Source organism: Lygodium microphyllum, chromosome 9 (genome assembly GCF_053477565.2).
Source record: "Lygodium microphyllum isolate KBCC chromosome 9, Lygodium_microphyllum_v1.1.10, whole genome shotgun sequence".
NCBI lineage: Eukaryota > Viridiplantae > Streptophyta > Polypodiopsida > Schizaeales > Lygodiaceae > Lygodium > Lygodium microphyllum.
The window spans coordinates 80692985-80710969 of record NC_141143.1 but is presented as its reverse complement, the minus strand read 5'-3'; the positions used below and the strand labels follow the sequence as shown (position 1 = coordinate 80710969).

Genomic DNA, 17985 nt, shown 5'->3' with positions numbered 1-17985 from the left:
ATGTATAATTCCATGTTTTTGGCAACAATATCTATGAGCAAAAGAAAAATTTGAAATTATTTATACGTGCATATTCATGGTTCGAAAGTCACAACACTAGGAGGCAAATAGCTCATACATGATAAAGAGTGGTTAGCTCCTTTTCCAATTATAGCACCATTTACTTTGAACTTATATCCAAGAGTACTAGGAGGCAAATAGCTCATACATGATAAAGAGTGGTTAGCTCCTTTTCCAATTATAGCACCATTTACTTTGAACTTATATCCAAGAGTAACATTGTCTAGAAACTCCAAGGTGTCTCTTACATCCTTAAAACTCCACTTTGAAGTAACGTTTACCTCCTTTACTTCTTGTGTAATAACTTGCACTGTAAGTTTTAATGTCTTACAATCAATCTCTGAATCTAAAGGAACCCAAGAACCTGTTCTAAGTTTGTATCTTTTGTAATCAAAACCTATGACAAGGGATTGTCGAGATATATTATAGGATAAACCCAATTGACTGAGGGTATACATTGCACCTTATAAAGTCACCTTTGTGGTCAGATTCCTTGGCTTTCCAAGACACAAACCTAAAATTTTATCTAAATCTTCATCTGAAAAGTTTTTGTTTAGCCATAAAGCCTTCGTCTTTTGTAAACATGTTGTTTTGAAGCAAGCTACAAAAGCATGCAAGGGTGAAAACCATGATAAGCATCCTCTTCTCGAGATCCTTCTAGGAGTCATAGCCTTTTGAATATCTTGAGCAATTTTGAGTTTAAAACTCTCCATTGTTGCTTCATCAGGCATCTCCCAATCCAAAGATGAGAGACTTGGTAAGTGCAAATCTTCAAGGTATCCATACACACTTGCTCTTCAGGGAACCACATATTGCACATAATACACAAAAAATCTACTTTCATTAAAAAAACTCACTGTTTGATCATCATAAATAATGTCTACAAATTCTTTATGAATGGCATGGAATATTCCATTGAGGCTCTCTATAGGTTGCCACTCACAACTTGTCAATTGAATAATCCACTATTTAGCATTTGTTTCAAACAAAACAATATATTCACATATATTTTGCAACTCAAAGTTACAATGTGCTTGCTGAGAAAAACATTCCTGTGGAGCCAAGTGCATATCTCTAGCCATGTAAACATGTTGCACCAAAGCAAACAAGCCTTGAGGTGTAGTTTTGAAAGAAATGATGTGTCCCTTCCAGTGATATTTGATATCCTCCTATTTCATTATTTTCACCTTCTGAGCATGTAGACAATGTGCAGAGAAAGAAACCTAAAGAGAGAGGTCAAGGATCTAAGGGCGAACCTCAATGAGACAAATGAAAAATAGTACGAGCGCCAAGATATTTGAAAATTCTCTCCATTTTCAAAACAGTTTGAATTAACTTAACTCTGTCATATCTTTGTTAGATGCTTTGTCAGCTTTTATTAGTTAATAGGGCCTTTGGGACTACCTGAACTGATCAAGATTTGAAGAATTTGGCTAAATAGGAGGAAAAACCACAAAATGGACTCTACTATCTCAAAAGTGGAGGAGACAAGAATACCATATTTTTGCCCATGTGACAAAATCTCTTTGGCCCTTTCCTTAATCCACTGATGAATAAAAGTGTCTTTTTTGAAGCGTTTTTGGCTCTAATGTATGCGATCTTCCAAGACCTTAAAGGTTTGTGGCAGTCTCAAGATCCGATTGTAACTTGTAGCCGGGATGCTTGCCCCTTTTTTTCCCTTCTTGTTTCTTCTCTTGAGATGCATCCTCCATAACATGCTGAAGTATGGCTTTTTTAGCCTCGTTCAATTCTCAACCCATATGTGGCTACATTTATGGCAACAAATGTTGTTCTTGCAGCCATCTTCCAACCTCTTCTGCATGCCACCATTGTCAAAATTTGGCTCTATAGGAAGACCAGTTTCTGTTGCATGTATTTTACTATCTTTCCAAAAGACTAATCTTTTTGCTTCCACTTCAGGATAGGCTGTACAATCTCACTTTTCATACTGTAAATTGTCACACCAAATGCATCTCCTCTTGTATCCTTCTCTATACGGCATTTGGGCTATTTCCCGAGCCTTCTCTTCTACCTTAGTATCCAACTTTTCAACCTTTGCATAGATTTCTGTCAAATTCAGCCTCAAATCACACATGCCTTTGATTAATTCATCCACAGCATCACCTTTAAGAGCTAGGCCAATAGGTATAACCGGTTGTTCTACCATAGCTACAGGCGCCTTGGCTACAATTTCAGGCCCCTTCTGAGCACTAGCAGGTGTGGTGCATGTACCCCATCGTAATTTCATTCGCTCTCTCTTTACCAACATATGCACTGTCTTAGTTACATTAGCCTAATCTAATTTTGGTCCCGTTTTAGAAGAGGCATCTTCTAAATGATCAATCAACTTCTCCTGTAAGACAAATTCACAGAGCAAAGCTGTAGCAGTCAACCCTTTATTGGGCCTTTCAATCCAATCTGTAAATGTATTTTTAGTTACCAATCCTATATCTTCTAAGGAAAACTCTTCTCTCAAAGAATAGTGTATTCTTTTATGTTCCTTGTTCTTAAAAGCTTCCCAATCAGCATCTCTTCTATGTAACTCATCAATCCGATCATGCAATGCATGCATGACTAAATGAGAGAAATACCAACTCCATGCATATTGTGGTACCCCATGAAACAACATCTTTTCTTCATACAACTAGATAAAGGCCGAAACATTTTGACCCTTAAAGTGCTTCAATTCCTATCCCACTGCTAGCAATGCATTCACAGCTAAGGAATCAATTTTTTATGCATCTATTGTTGTAACAACTGCTATTGTTGTTGTTGCTGCAACAAAGAAATCATCTGTTGTAAAGCATCACTACCACTTGAGCCAGCAAAATCCCCCATTTTTACACACCTACTGCCGACTTTCACATCAGGTTCACCACTGTCAGAGCGTTTGGGGTCAAAAGTCTACCACAGGGATAAGAGACAGCAGGGTGAAGGGAGATTAAGGGGGAGGAGTAGACAGAAGAGAAGGGGGTTTAAAGAAATAGAAGATGTAGAAGAATACACATAGATGAAGCGTGTCAATTTATTTCTGCATTATGAGAAGATAAATGTATTCTAGACAAAAATGTGCATAAAATAATAACTTCCTCTATGCTACTCAGACTGCCAATCTAATGCTTCCATTGGCTCCGAAAGGGGGGTAAAATACTAGGACACCTCGCTAGAATTCTCCAGATCACCCCTTATTCTCCCAGTTCGGAGTGTTGTTCACTGCCGAAAAAACCATCCTTCTTTTTGCATAAAATCCTCCCAAAATGGCTGCAAGCTACATACTTTCTTTTACATGTCATCCTATTCTAGAAGTTGTCTATAGTTTTTTGGACTTTTACAAGAGATAATATCTAAAATGTCAAAAATTGACTAAACTTGTCCAAAAATCTAGTATTTTTGAACCATCCACACTACGAACACTGACATTAATGACTAATATGGCATTGGCTCTCTCGATCAATAAGAAAGCCAAATGATGATGCACTCTAGAGTTTTTACATTGTGACCATGTAGCGGCACGACACCACATGCCATGAGGTGTTGACACATGGGAAGCACACTTTGTAAGTTTTTTTTCCATTTTTAATATGTGACTATTTAGCACTTGTATCTAATAATTATAATGTTTGTTGTACAATTGAGTATTGTTGGGTCGAATGTCCAGTAGCCACGAGACATATTATAAGCATCATCATAATATACTCAACACATGGATGCACTTGTGACATCAAGGCATTATTATCATATAGCAATAATGGTGTGAAATCACGATACAAAGAATTTTTTACATTATCTCTTTCATTAAATGCATTGAAAGTTCTACCTTATTCCAAGCTTGAATCTTTTGTAGCTACAGGAACAACAATTTAATGAGATGACTGGAAAGGGAGGAAGCGGAGTAGGGGGTGATGTAGATTAGACCGGAGAGCAAGATAGTGATAAGGATGAAAAGAGAGCGATGATACAGAGGGAGAGGATGGTGGTGACAACTCTTCACCAATGATATGAACTTTGATGTATATAGTAGCCATTATCTTTTGTTATATTTTAGCAATACTAGCTACTCTTGGTCATTTTCAAGCAATACGAGCTACTCTTGGTTAATTTTGTTCTCTACTTTTAATTATCTCAATCTTTGTTAATGTGTGTAATATTTCCTAATATGCACATACAATTTGTAAAGTTGATGCTCACCCAATGAATACGTAAGAAAGGCTTTTTTAAAAACTAGGGGAGCTACTAGTTGTAGAATTTTTTGTAGCCAGCAACTCCCTAGTTTTTTTTCTACACATCACTTTGTAAGTTTTTGTTTTTCCATTTTTCCATTTTCAAGATCTCATAATTTATATCATAGGTTCAAGTAGTCAAAAACATATAGTCTTGTGTGTAGAGTATGCTAAGCTACATTTAGCATCTAAGAATTCATGTTGTACCTTCAAGTAGCTTTAGAAAGTATATCAATGACACATATTCTAGTGATTTTTGTGAGTAAAAGAGAGCAACCATATATTTGCTCTCACAAAAATGCAAAGCAAGCTAGGCATAGCCTCACAAACTTCACAAATGATGTCATGTGTGCGAAGTGGGTCGGGTGAGCAACACTGGCCAGCCAGCTAGTACATATTATGTTTATAATAAGCGTGTTTATAGGGAGAGGAGCTATCTTGGTATGGTGAGGTCTGAGTTGTCTTCAAACCTACGTACATCAGACGGGTAAGAAGTTGGCATATTAGTAGTAGGGCCGACAGGCACATAAATGGCCGTACTGGGTCTAGATACGGGTAGCTCAGGGAACTCCATGTCCCTCCTCAAGATTTGCAACACTTGTGTTGCTGTGAGCCTGGACTTGGGATTTGGATGAGTACATAAGAGCCCTATACATATCACACATATCAACTCATCCGCATCCAGCCCGCCTTGAAGACGCTCGTCTGCAACATCTATCAGATTTCCCTCCTCGTGCTTCCTCCACACATAGTCCACGAGTGATTCTTGGACAGTTGGACTCGGAAGCGGCCGTCGCCCACATACAATCTCTAGTGCAAGAACCCCAAAACTGTAGATATCAGACTCCATGGTGACCTTTCCACACATCGCATACTCAGGTGCCATGTAACCCCATGTGCCCGCTACACGCGTGAAGGAAGACTCGGTGCCATATTGATCACGATCAAAGAACCTTGCAAGGCCGAAATCCCCAAGCCTTGCGTTCAGGTTGGAGTCCAACATGACATTACTAGCTTTGATGTCTCTATGGATGATGCTCTTCTCCCAATCAACATGCAGATAAACCAAAGCCGAAGCCACTCCTTTAAGAATGCTGAGCCTCATGGACCAACTCAAAACATCCGAATTGTTGGTCGTATACAACAGTTTATCCAGGCTCCCATTTGGCATGAACTGGTACACGAGCAAGTGCTCTCCCTTTTCGCTGCACCAGCCATACAAGTGCACAAGGTTCCTGTGCCTGATTCTCCCGATGGTGCGGACCTCCGATTTGAACTCTTTCTCCCCATTCTTAGAAGCTTTGGAAATCTTCTTCACCGCGACGTGCTCGGCGCCCAGATTCCCGGTGGTGATAAGTCCTTTGTAGACCTTGCCTGATCCCCCATAACCTAGTATCTCGTTGAAGTTGCCTGTGGCCAATCTGAGCTCTTTGTACGTGAACTTGCGCGGGGCAGTCATCAGATCCACGTCCAAGTGGAGGACTGCTGGTGTCGAAATCTTCTTTATGTGAAGAATTACGAGTAGGGCTACGATGATGAGAAGGAATCCGATAGCTGTGGTTAGACCGATAAGCAATTTTGTGCTGACGGATGATGAGGCCGGTGACAAGAGAGATGGGGATGGTGCGGTAGCTGAAACCGAGACGGAGACCATGCGGCTGGAGAAGTTCCAGGCATAGATGGAGTTGCGCTCGGCGAATCCACCGGTGGATGCAGTGAAGCCGACGTAGGAGGAGGGGAGGACGTAGTCCCAGAGGCGGAAGGGGGAGTAAGAGAGGACCTTGGTGGCGGAGGCCTTGTTGTTGGGGGAGAGGGCGACGTAGACGTCGAGCTGCTGGAGGGGGGCGTCGTAGTCGATCCAGGTGACGAGGCGGCGGCTGAGGTTGGTGGACGTGAGGGCCAGGTCGAGGGGCAGGTCACCGGTGTCGACGGAGTTGACGGAGTTGATGTCCAGGCCGACGTGGTGGCCGTTCGGGTCGTCGTTCTCGGCCACGTTCGAGAACGTGTCGTACTCCACCGCCACAAAGTGCAGCCCCGACGAGTCGCCGGCCTTGTAGGCGACGTTCGTGTTGTAGAGCCCGAGGGCTTTCCCCAGGGCTCCGCGCCCGGTGGGCATCTGCTTGTCAGGGGCGATGACGAAGGTGAAGCCGTCGGCGATGGTGGTGCTGCTGCTGCTGCCCGCAATGGCGGAGGTGAAGGAGGTGTTGAAGGAGGCGGCCAGGCCCCTGCTCAGGTCGTAGAGGGGTATGGCCGACGAGTGCAGCACGCGGGAGATGAAGTAAGGCTGAGACGTCCCATTGGAGTAGGTGAGGTCCAGAGAGCCATCGCTGACGTTGACGGTTGTCTGCCCCTAGACGAGAAGGTCCGCCGTCGAAGCAGATAAATCCGTGAAGGAGAAGCTCACGTGTTGTGCCTGCGCCTGGACCATCGCCGTCTTGCCCGTGGCCAAGCAAATAAGAAGCATGGCCATCGCCATTCCCGTAGATATTAGCCCCATGAATCTCTGCAGGCTCGAAGCAGCACTCATAAGCATTGAGCGGTGAGGAGGCATGGTTTTTCCGCGATTTAACCATGCATCTATACTATTAGTTAAGGAGAGGTGGGGACGGGCGCCCAGTTTCTTTTGACTGAGCTTTAATTAATTGAAGAGAAAGATGAAGATGTTCCTCGCCGGAGACTCGAGTCAAAGTCCCCTCAAAAGACGATGGATGTGCAAACTTGACTCAGCATGCATTTCTTTTGACTGAGTTATGAGTGTTTTTCGGGTCAGCCATTGAAGATGAAGATGTTATGCATTTCTTTTGACTGAGTTATGCATTTCTTTAAGGGGGTGAATGGTCATACTACGCCATAACCATTGACCATTTGCAATCTTCCGACTTTATACAAAGACTTTATACACCTTTGCAGAGACTGATTCACCATTTCCAATCTTCTGCATTTTTGGTATTTGTCCTAGTGATGGCTCTCTGGACCTCACCATCGCTAGGCTGTGTGCAAACTCCTTCTAATGTTTTTCGGGTCTGGCTGGCTGCAGATAATTGAAGATGAAGATGTTCCTAGCCGGAGACCACCCTTTAAGGGGGTGAATGGTCATACTACGCCATAACCATTGACCATTTGCAATCTTTCGACTTTATACAAAGACTTTATACACCTTTGCAGAGCCTGATTCACCATTTCCAATCTTCTGCATTTTTGGTATTTGTCCTAGCGATGGCTCTCTGGACCTCACCATCGCCAGGCTGTGTGCAAACTCCTTCTAATGTTTTTCGGGTCTGGCTGCAGATAATTGAAGATGAAGATGTTCCTAGCCGGAGACCACCCTTTAAGGGGGTGAATGGTCATACAACGCCATAACCATTGACCATTTGCAATCTTCCGACTTTATACAAAGACTTTATACACCTTTGCAGAGCCTGATTCACCATTTCCAATCTTCTGCATTTTTGGTATTTGTCCTAGCGATGGCTCTCTGGACCTCACCATCGCCAGGCTGTGTGCAAACTCCTTCTAATGTTTTTCGGGTCTGGCTGCAGATAATTGAAGATGAAGATGTTCCTAGCCGGAGACCACCCTTTAAGGGGGTGAATGGTCATACTACGCCATAACCATTGACCATTTGCAATCTTCCGACTTTATACAAAGACTTTATACACCTTTGCAGAGACTGATTCACCATTTCCAATCTTCTGCATTTTTTGTATTTGTCCTAGCGATGGCTCTCTGGACCTCACCATCGCTAGGCTGTGTGCAAACTCCTTCTAATGTATTTGTCCTAGCTAGATAACTTAAAAACCAATTGAAAGCCTAAGTTTATCCTTATGAAAACTAGCTATTTTTAGATATTTTAGTTATTAAACTAGCTAATGTCAAAATTAGTTTCCCCCTAGAGAAAACCAATCACATTTCAAACTTTTTCTTTTCTTGAGTGGATGAAAAAAACGTTTTTCATGAACGTTTCTCCAACCTTATTGGCCATCACGACACAAGAGATCTTTGCAATAACAACAATTAAACTTCCCAAAATGAGAAAAAAAGATCTCAGCTAACATCTATGATGAAATTGACATGCTTGACTACTTTAATAAGCATGAAGAAATGAAAACAAAAATCTTGAATATGTACTCGTAATCAATGTTCATGGAAGACCTTTTTGCCGTCCAATGGAAAAATGGAAGACATTGAAATGTGATCGTTTTGGGGGAAAAAAGTTAGTTTTGTAGGTAAATTTTCCCAAAAAAAAAGGCCAATTTTCATCAAGACAATCTTGAATTTCAATCTATGTTATAGAAATCTAAGTGGGAATGGTTGTAATGAGCATAAAGAAATAAAAATAGAAATATTGAATATGTTTAGTGCAAACCACTCAAAGTTAAACCAAAAAGCAATGTAGTTTTTCATTACTCAAGGCAGATCAGTAAAGAGATACATCATGCATGTGGTTGAATCTATAGCATACTTTATTGTGGGGCTTTGAAAGTAAAAAACATAGTTGCAACCTTATTGGGTAATATTTCATCTTAGGAGAAACATTTGAAATCTTTTGAACGATTCTGTAGAAAATTAACTAGTTTTCATAGAATTTCTCAAAATCACACATATTTGAGTCAAAATTGTTCAAATAATAATATGAAAATCCATGAATTTCTACTTTTTGAAATTTTGGCCTTCTCAAAAAATCACCTAATATTGAGATATCAAAGAAAATGAACCATAATAGAATACCTTTTTTTAAAACAAGAATAGAAAATTTATATTTGAAATCCTGTGTAAGCATAGAAATGTAAATTTCAAATGCTTTATAAATCATTAGCGATTAAAAAAATGCATGGGTATTTTAATTAAACCTTTAGAGACTTAAGGATATACTTATTATGACTACAATAACACACCTTGTATTGTCTTTCTCTTGAGTTGCACCTCACAAACTTTTTGTTCATTTACTCATGACACATCCTCCTTAGTATTATCCACAACTTTGCTACTTTCATGTAAATCTAAACCATGCTTTTCCAAGTCCAAAAGTTTACTTCTAATGCATTTACTTAATGATCCCCTAGATTCATTGAAGCTCTGGCATTGGGAATGAATCCATAATTTTCAAGTTTACAACCTAACTTGGTGCACTACATGAACTTGTAGTATTTTGTCTTCTTGTGGCCATAAATAGTTGACCGTCAAAAATTTGATGCACTACTACGAGCTTTTGTGTGACTAGTAGATCATTCAAGACAACTTGATGGATCATATCACTCAATTGTGTAATTATTATGTACTTCATTGACATCCAATACACTACATCAAGTTATACAATCATGAAAAATGTATGATAACTTTATAGATTGCATGAGTTCCCTACAAACACAATTTATTCAAGGTAACTCCATAAACTACGTCAACTTATTAAGAAAAATTATCAACCTAGAAAGGGACCTTGATGCATTCTAGAAGAGTATTGTAGGGCTTTCTCCATGCCTAGCAAAGTTTTAACTAGACTACAAGTATAAACCACTAATGTTTAGGACTTTGTATTTTTTCTAAGAGCTGATATTGATGTTTGGGGAGCTTAATGTAATTTCCCAAATCACAAATGAGGGTTCAATAGAATGAAGGGTCAAGGGCCACCTTATGAATGCCATACATCTAAAGTTAGCATGTGTTCTTAAGGCAACAATTGATTCCACATTCTCATGAGATGTATGGTGGACTAAAACTTCACTCATGGATCAAACATTCATGCTTATTCTTCATGTTATAAGATCTTTTGCTATATTGCCTGTGATGGTTTCATTAGCTTACATTCCTTCATGAAGTAGTTTTCATGGCTACACTAATCATATAGATCATGGTTGGCTTGATTGAGTTCTAAACAATGACTCTAAGTCACATTAGCTAAGGTAGAATTCATAGGCTATTGTTATCAAAATATATAAGAGCTAATGTTAGTACATACCTAGTATGGCACTGTTGGTGGATCATTGCACAAAATGGAGGATTATGGCATTGATTGCAACCCATATAATGATGCTCAATGTCTCAAAAATGTTGCATGTTGCGAACTTGGTGTATATGAAAGTTATGACCAACAATCTATCCATAGCTCTATTCCAAGAAATCCATAGCATATCCAATGCTAGTAGCCAACTATTATAAGGAGGTAAGAAAAACCTTAATGAATGAGAATAAGAAAAGAGAGATATGGTGGTGTGGCACTCGTTTCTCTTGTGTGGGGCAAGATTGTGGACAAAAGTCTAACTATACAAGAAAATGAAAAAAGAAGGGATCTACCCAAGCGAGCTGCACTTGTGCTTGCAATTCAAGAATGGCATTCTCATGTTGAGAAGAGCACTTGTCATGAATCCAACACGATCAACTAATGCCATGTGCTTGGTAATCAAACAATTACTTATACTACTTTTGTGACTTCATCTCCATACCCAACAGTTCTTTTGGGCCTTGATTGCCATATCTACTTGCTAGCATCACATTCTTTTGTTGTATCATTGCATAGTGCTTTGAAGTGTTTCCATGTATATCTACTCATTAGAATGATGTGTAGCTTGTGGCAACCAATAGATATGAGCGATAGCTTTTGATTGCCCTCATCGCCATCTTCAATTTGTGACAATGCTCATTTTTAGCAATCAATATATGGTGAAAGAAGTTATGACAACAATTTAGAATGGAATGCTTGGAGGTCCATGGGTGCAAGGTGGAGCTAGACACTTCTTCGAGTTAGGCCATTGCAAAAGGAAAGGTTGAAATTTCCTATTTTACTATATCATTGAGGAATTGGGAAGTTGTAGGGAAGGTCATGCCTTCATCACGTCCATCCCTCATACATTTTTGCTAAGGCCTCCCAAGAATCCAATAGTTATTGTACTTTGTATTGTCAAACCAGTGAGGCATTTTGTGGTATGATTTCTTGAAATGCTAGTTGAAATAACAAAAATGTGTGATACCTTAGTCTAAGCTAGGAAAATTGGATTTTTGGGATTCTAATATGTAATTGAGAAGGATTTATGAGGCACTCTTAAAGAGGAGTTGATGGTTGTTCATCATCAATTAGAAGAGTTTTGCATGAAGAAAGAGAGTGGTTGAATAGATTTGGAGATGTGAAAACTCAAATCTAAGAGATACTTGTTGAAGTTGTAGGTTATGAGCTTGGAGGTACCACCATATTTGCTAATTTGGCTAGTAGATGATATTTCTTGTTAGCCAAACCAAATATGTCACTAGCTTTTAAAAGTTTTTCTATCTTTTATTTTTGTTGCTTTTGTCCTTTTTTGTGTTTCCTTTGTCAAATGTCATGTTTTTTTGTCCTCTATAGGAATTCAAAAGTGTTAAATTTTGTAGCTTTTCCATCCATCATCTTGATGCAGTGCATCAAGTTTATATCAGTGATGCACACTTTTTCCAAAAGTTGTCAAAATCACCCTCTTTTCTTCCTATAGCACAATGACTAAATCAATGTCTTATCTCAAGTTCAAGTGTGCAAATTTTATTTTCTTTCAAACTTGTAGATCTTTCTTCTAATAACTAGTCTTTTATGAGGATCTTAACTCATATTGGCTTCCCATTTCAACTACAAACAAAATGCAAATTGATATATCTTGGATAGCTCAAGATGAAGTATGTGTCATGCTCAATGTAGCTTTTGTATTGTGGTTATTCTGGTCTACTTGACATGCCATGGCTGATACTTTGCTTCAAATATATGTCCTAAAACTAGTACATTTTTGGTAGGTTTATATTCCTTTCTTTCTTTTGGATCTTGTCTTTAAGACCCAAATTGTTGTCAAATTTTCCAAAATCTCTCTCAAAATTTGCAAATTTCTAATTAGCCTAATACATCAACTTACCTTTAAACTAATGTAACTTTTGTGGCTAACTTGATGCACTACATCAAGTCACATACAATCTCTAGGTTTTTTCAGAAAGGTAATAGTATCTATTCTAATATATAAATTGATATTCTATACTTGATATACTCCATTAAAACATATGTAATATTATGTATTTTATCAAGTTACCTTGTAACTTATGTAGCATTTTACACCAACTTATGGATTTCATCAAGCTAGATAGAGTATTGTATGTTTTTCATGCTAACTTGATGCATTGCATCAAGCTAGATAGAATATTATATATTTTTCATACTAACTTGATATAGTATATTGAACTACCCTTTAAATTATACGATTTTTGGCATCAACTTGATGCAGTTTATCAAATTGCATACAAAGGAGTGAATATATTTCTATAACATCTTGAGATAGTTGCCATGTATATTATGAATAGTTTTTAGGATTAAAAAATTTTGATGCTATATAGCAAGTACATGCACGAATATGCAATGGACATTTGCAATAATAAGGCATTCACTAAATTGCAAATAAAGTTGATTCATCTTAAAAATGAGGTTGGTGTGGTGTATCAACTTACATATGAGTATATCAAGCTTTCATATTTAATTGGTGTCTGCATCAACACGGTTAATTAAGCTTTAAGAATGTGATAAATTACTTCATTATGATATAATCCATACCACAAGGCAATATAGTAGTGTGGCACATGCAATCAAGAACAAGCTTAATTGATTCTTTAATATGGTATGATCATTTTCTCTACCTCTTAGAGTCACTAATAACATATGAACACATTTTATATTTTATTGTATTGTTATATTTTTATGCCTTGTGGATGTACTTAGAAGACTAATATAAAGCACACACTTGGATTTTGGTTTAAGAGCTTCTTTAAGAGGTTAAATATAGTGGGATATTTGTACGAGAGGTAAGATAAGTAAAAGCTCATGGTCTAGAATCCAATGTGGAGATTGTGTTTATATAGCTACCATAACAAGGAAGTGAAAACATATAGATGGAATCAAGACTCTAGTTAACCCTTAGTAAATTCCAGACCGTACAATTAATTAATTAATATATTATATGTTTAGGGCCAAATGATTGTATCCTATACGTTTTTTAGAAAAGGTAAGTTTGTGAACATCAATTCATGTAGTTGTACTCCATACTAAATATTTGGTTTAAGAATGTCTTGAGGTAGTACAATAATCACATGAAATTGAGAAATGAAGAAATTTCAATGATATAGAAAGAAACGATCTTCAAGTATTATTTAAAGATGTACCTCTAAGCTAATTTGAAACTACTAAATGAAGACAAAGAAGTTGGGACCAAGATGATAGAAGATGGTTGGAGCCAAGATGACAGAATTTGATTAGAGCCAATATGATAGAAGATAAATAAAAGTACTATGGTAGCACTTAAAGAGATATGCCCACTATATTTTGATGGGCCATTAAATCTAATTGACCTAGCATACACAGAGATGTATATATGCATTAATAAGCTTTTGGAGATAGAGGAGAAAACTAAGAATTGGGAAGAAACACAAAAGAAGAAAGATATGTCCGATCAAATACTTGATGTGTGAGCTTCATATATTTTATTGACTTGCATCATCATGCAGTTCAATTTATTCTTTTCCTTAGAGTGATAATTGTTATAGACGTTGTGTAAGTTTAACTTCTTGTAAATTGAATCACTCTTTATGTCATTAAGTTCACATTCTTCATGTGCAATAATTTAACTAATTTGTTGTTAATGTAAATCTAATAGTGTCTAATAACGCTACTTGCTATTTTGGGCATTCTTACAAGGCTAGTCTCTATGGTACTCTATGAGTTTATATCTTCTTATACAAAATTTATTAGCAATTTATTTGAGTGCAACAATTTTGTAAATGCAACAAGATCATGTCTAGTAGAGCTATGAAATGCTCTAAACCTCATGGCATATCTTAAAGTTATGGATAATGTCTAACAGCATCAACTTATACAAAGAAGCTAGGCACTTGGAATAGTTGTGCGGTTATGTTGATATTATGTTGTTTTGTATATATGCTACTCATAAACTAGAAAAAATATAAAAAATGTCAAAAAACTATAAAGACAAGCATGACTTCCTTGTGTAAATGTATGATTATCTACCTCATCAACATCGAAAAAATGTTTTATTAGCAAAACAATTATAACTTTAAATAATGCAACATTCATGGTGTTTCACCATTTTCTCCTATATATCAAAATAGGTAAATATATTGTAGTAGACAATTTTAGATTTTGACATACAATCATTTATAAAGAATCTAAATGCTAAAAAATAAAGGTTTTTAAAATCATGCATACCACTTTAACAATAATATTCTAAAGACACCTAAAAATTTATGATTTTTGAAAAATCACACATTTATTTTTTGACAACTTTTTAGAATTGGGATATTTTTGCTACTTTTAAAAGGAATCTAGAGGAATCTTCCTGAGAGAAATATGCAACATACCCTAAAGGTTTGAAATTGTGTTAAAAGGCTAATGCCATAAAATGTGGTGGTTTCTCATTATGACTTTCTAGACAATGTAAAGAAGCCATTCTATGGCTATCTTATTAAGAAATTTATGATGCTAGGGTTTCCAAAATCATTTTAAATAGGAATTCTCCTTTTTAGTCATGCATGATTGCTACTTTTAATCTTGATGTAAGGATGTGAGGCAACAAGTGTGTGCTACCATAAGATTGTTAAATTGGCCATTTTAGGCATACCATGCCTTATTTTACACAGGTAGGAGAGAGAGTCATTGGGAGTGCAGATAGAGGTTTTTGCATGGAAGAGAGAGTGACCCTAGTCACTATCTTCTCTTGATTGTACACCTAGTCACTATTTTCACTAGGTACTCATCTAAGGAAAGTAATGTGGTATTATTGTTATAATTTATTTTTATCATTTATTAGCTACTACCATGCCAAGTTTTTCCCAACTAGAAAGTGATAGAAAAAATATGGACCTAAACACCCATGAATGTAGAAAGGAAGACCCACCAAACATCATGTATCGATTTCTCGGATCTATGTCTTTTGGGAGGTGGAACCAGAGGGGACCACCTCCATACATAGAGGTAGTCCCATGGCTCACACTTGTCATCGGTGCCACTGCAAGTGCTACCAACCTAGCTCAACTTCAAATGCCAAAGACTTAGATTACAAAAGAGGTTGGAAGGAGTAGCACCATTATTGCAACTAGCAAAAAATTGAGATGGTTGAGTGGTAATCTGCCAAGGTTAATTGTTGTCAATACAAGAATCACAATGTATTACAAGCATCCATCATCAGAACTTGATGATCATGAATTTCCCTTATTATTTGTATGTCTTGTTAGGATGACAACACAATACGCACTGCATGAAGGAGCATTCCTTAGACAGCATAACATTTGGTGAGCATATGTGTACCGCAAGAGTCTTTTGACTTGATTTTTAAGATCTTACATGCTACACCAACTATCAAGTACATAGATTATGTTGATTGGGCTAATAGCAAATGCCAAAAGGATGAAAGGAGTTTCAATAGCAGTTGCTTGCATTTCTCATCTCCTACATCGAGATTCAATAGCAATGGACCTATGATGTCCTTAGTAAAAAGGCCTCTGTGCAAAGGCCATATGTCAGTTCCAACATGAAATGAGAGGTACAACCCATAAATAACAATGATGTAGTTATTTTTTGAGATTAAGAAAATGTCACCTCATCTTTATTACCCAAGGGAAATTAGTATTATAAAGTAGAAGGATGAGATAGGATGACCTAAAACATATTTGCAACATTTTAAGCTTCATGATAGAAGAGCCTTGAGACAAGCAATAATGTGCAGTTAATTTTCAAGGGTAGGTGTGTATAATTATCCAGCATTCATGGAAGTGGTAGATCATGCAATCAATACATGATTAATAGCATGTGTGTGTGTGTGTGTGTGTGTGTGTGTGTGTGTGTGTGTGTGTGTGTGTGTGTGTGTGTGTGTGTGTGTGTGTGTGTGTGTGTGTGTGTGTGTGTGTGTGTGTGTGTGTGTGTGTGTGTGTGTGTGTGTGTGTGTGTGTGTGTGTGTGTGTGTGTGTGTGTGTGTGTGTGTGTGTGTGTGTGTGTGTGTGTGTGTGTGTGTGTGTGTGTGTGTGTGTGTGTGTGTGTGTGTGTGTGTGGTCTTGTAAATGTGTGTCCTCTCTCTCACTCTCATCATTTTTTTTCTCTCCTTTCTTTTTCTTCCTCTTGTCTCTCATCTTTCTTCATCTTATATGCATGCATATTCTATACACATGTATGTAGTTGGATATGCACATTGTGTATGGATTGCATGTATATGTACATGTATGTATTTATGTGTATGTGTGTGTGGATGTTTGTAAGTGCATATTTTAAAGTGTATTTTTGATTTCTCTCTCTATTTTTTCTCTCTTCATTGCTTGTTGCTTGGAAAAGAGATGGTTTCCTAGTTGGGAATAGGTTGATTGCCGTATTTATGGATTTTGGAGAGAGATGTTGTGCCCTCGTGGGTGAATTCTTGGATATGCCTAAGATCTCCCCCAAGATTTGTGGTGGAGGCCTTCACCAAGGGTTTGGATTTGTTCGCAACAAGTGCTAAGATCGGCCCCTAAATGTGAAAGTCTCTCCATGGGGAGGACGTTAGGCTAGTAGGCATGAAGGATGCCAAGGGGATTTGGCCTTAAATTCCTTAGGCGTCAAGGACCAGCCTAACCCCTGTGAGCCCAGAATAGTCTTCTCGAAAGACCCTAATGCTAGATAAGAATGGATTAACACAATTTTAGTGAATTTTGGAATCTTTTAAGTCCATTTCATTATTTAGAATATTGGGACTCCAAAAAGACATACATAAGTTTCCCAAAGCTATCATGTGACACATCATTGGAAACCTTATGAAAAATGGAGTCTATTGAGCTATTGAACAATAAATTTGGAGCAATGGTGTGAGTTATAACAAACAGAAATTTTCGACCATGAATCCTAAAATTGTGGAAATTTCCAAATTCACTAATAGTGTGTTGATTGGTGGATTATGCCACGTAAAGGTATCCATGTACTTCGGATATAGGTATGGGTGTAAGGGGATGACATTGCACCCTGGAGAAGGTGTAGATATATATATTGCTTACAATTATTTTCAAAAGACTATTTGAATTTGTATTTAAGACTATTTGAATTTGTATTTGTATTCACGCCTAATTTATGCAAATGAACATTATTTTAAAGGGTTAATTTAGGAAGTTGATTTCTATATGTTGAATTAAATTGTGCTAGGATTAATTAGCAAACTAAATAAAACCCTAAAGGAGGGGAGTGGGTGGTTAGATCCATGATAGGCCTTGCTAATGGCAAGTAGTATCAAGAGGCACTCAACACAATTGAAAGATTAGATTAGGCAAGTCTAGGAAGGGATGAATGTTGACTATCCTAGAATGTTGTCATTAGAATCTAACCAATGCCATTTTAGAGGGTCAAAGTTGAGACTTTACCCTATGGATAGAGGGGTTGATGCATATTGCTCCCCCTCCTTTCTCACTCTCTTTGAACCAAGTGTGGTAATGGTTTGCTTTGGCTTGAGGAATGATAGTAATATAGTCACCTCAAATGCTGACGTTAGATAGCTGATAGGTGATTATATCATATAACTTAGGTTCCTATTTTTAGGTCAATCCTTGTGTGGTTGAAGAGGAGCTTCCTTACAAGGTAGATGCAAGTAGCTCAAGATTATGAATGTCGGTTACTCAAACGAGTTGTGAGTGGTAGTAGTCTTGATTATTCTTGATGGGCTACTGAAATACATGTTATCAAGAT

The 17985-nt window shown here is 37.7% G+C and overlaps 1 pseudogene; it reads right to left on the bottom strand.

Annotated features, from left to right (window-relative positions):
- Positions 1 to 4599: 4599 nt before the first annotated feature.
- Positions 4600 to 6800, bottom strand: LOC148031233 (L-type lectin-domain containing receptor kinase S.4 pseudogene; annotated as a pseudogene).
- Between the last annotated feature and the right edge of the window lie 11185 nt (positions 6801 to 17985).